This window comes from Parasteatoda tepidariorum, chromosome 10, assembly GCF_043381705.1.
Source record: "Parasteatoda tepidariorum isolate YZ-2023 chromosome 10, CAS_Ptep_4.0, whole genome shotgun sequence".
NCBI lineage: Eukaryota > Metazoa > Arthropoda > Arachnida > Araneae > Theridiidae > Parasteatoda > Parasteatoda tepidariorum.
In genome coordinates this window covers 66,484,844-66,486,405 of record NC_092213.1, presented here as the reverse complement: position 1 = coordinate 66,486,405, position 1,562 = coordinate 66,484,844, and the positions used below count along the sequence as shown (strand labels likewise).

The 1,562-nt window shown below is 25.4% G+C and overlaps 1 long non-coding RNA gene across 1 annotated transcript in view; it reads left to right on the top strand.

Annotated features, from left to right (window-relative positions):
* Positions 1-203, top strand: part of LOC139426636 (uncharacterized) — a 10,203-nt gene extending 10,000 nt beyond the window's left edge. The window contains exon 3 of the long non-coding RNA XR_011637852.1: positions 92-203. This is a non-coding gene — a long non-coding RNA (uncharacterized lncRNA). The remainder of the gene's footprint in view (positions 1-91) is intronic.
* The last annotated feature ends 1,359 nt before the right edge of the window (positions 204-1,562 follow it).

The window sequence follows — 1,562 nt, the reverse complement described above, 5'->3', positions numbered from 1 at the left end:
TATATATATATATATACAAATTGCTTTGTAATAATAAAATGAATTAACCTTTTTTTAAATTGGATATTTAAAAAACATTTTTATTTTACAGTTTTTCGAGCTGCTTGGCCTGAATATTTAACCATGTCTTCCAAGAACATTGTAGTTCAACAAAACTAAATTATCAATTAGAACAATCGTATATTGAAATAAAGTTCTTAAAAACTGATTTTTTTTTCATTATTTAAAATTTTAAACCAAATATGTCTCTAGAGTACAGTGGATAATGTATGCGAAAATCATGGTCGACAAATATCATATCAATTATAAGGTATTTTTATATTGATATATTGAATACATATTTGTATTTTGATGTATGTAAAGAAAGCAAAAGAAAAATTATACTTACATTATTGTTTACCGTTCAAAGCCATAACTTTAATGAAATATTTATTATGGAAACTTCATTTAGTTGGAACAAATCTGCTTATTTTAGGAAATATCATTAAATCTAGATTTAAAGTAACCATTTAAGTATTGACATGCAAATGAAATATTAGATTTGTATAAATGTTTTTATATGAACCTCTAGTGGTGTATACACGACTAAAAAATAAATAAATCTTATTTTATTTATGTAGATCTATCAATATTTTAGAAACAATATGAATCAAAAAATATGAAATATTCTTAATAGTAATATAACATATTTACATTTATCGTATAATAATGACTACGTCACTTTTTTGGCAAAAATTAGCGATCTATATAATTTTAAAAATTGAAAACATAATCATTACTTTTGAAACTCAACTCAACTTTTAATTATTATTTAAAATATTCATTTGTATTAATAACTTTAATGATATGTATAATAACTCTCTGCTTGCTAATAAAAAAAACTACACATTAGTTTTAAATATTTTATAAGTGGTGAATTTCTAAAGTAATCCAACGCTCAAAACAATGGCACCCATAAAAAATTTGAATGCGAAAATAAATACAACAGATTTTTAAAAGGAAAACAGAAATTTGAAAATGGAAAATAAATAAAGACGAAAAACAAAACAAAACAAAAAGCAACAGAGGAAAAAGATGGTGGAAGACGATTTTAATCTGTCAGTCATATCAAGTTCGCATAATTTCAAAAATTTTCTATTATAAAAATAATGAAATCAAAATTATCTAATATTTAGTGATTTTTGAAAAAAGGGAGTCATGCATGTAAAAACACAACAAAGGGTTAGTTTAAGCTAGAATGAATCGATTTGCACCGATTTCGGCAAAATTATTTATTAAAAATGATAGAGAATGAACTCGTTCATAACCATGGAACAGTGAAAGTAACGTTTCTCCAGTTCCGCTAGAGTCAGAAAGACTCTTCTTATAAATGATGCCAAATTTAGTGAAGGGAAAATCGCGAGATCAAGTAAGAGTGTTCGCGTTCTTATAAATGATGCCAAATTGAGTGAAGGGAAAATCGCGAGATCAAGTAAGAGTGTTCGCGTTCTTATAAATGATGCCAAATTCAGTGAAGGGGAAATCGTGTGATCACCCTTACGAAAATTTAAGGTATATTTAAA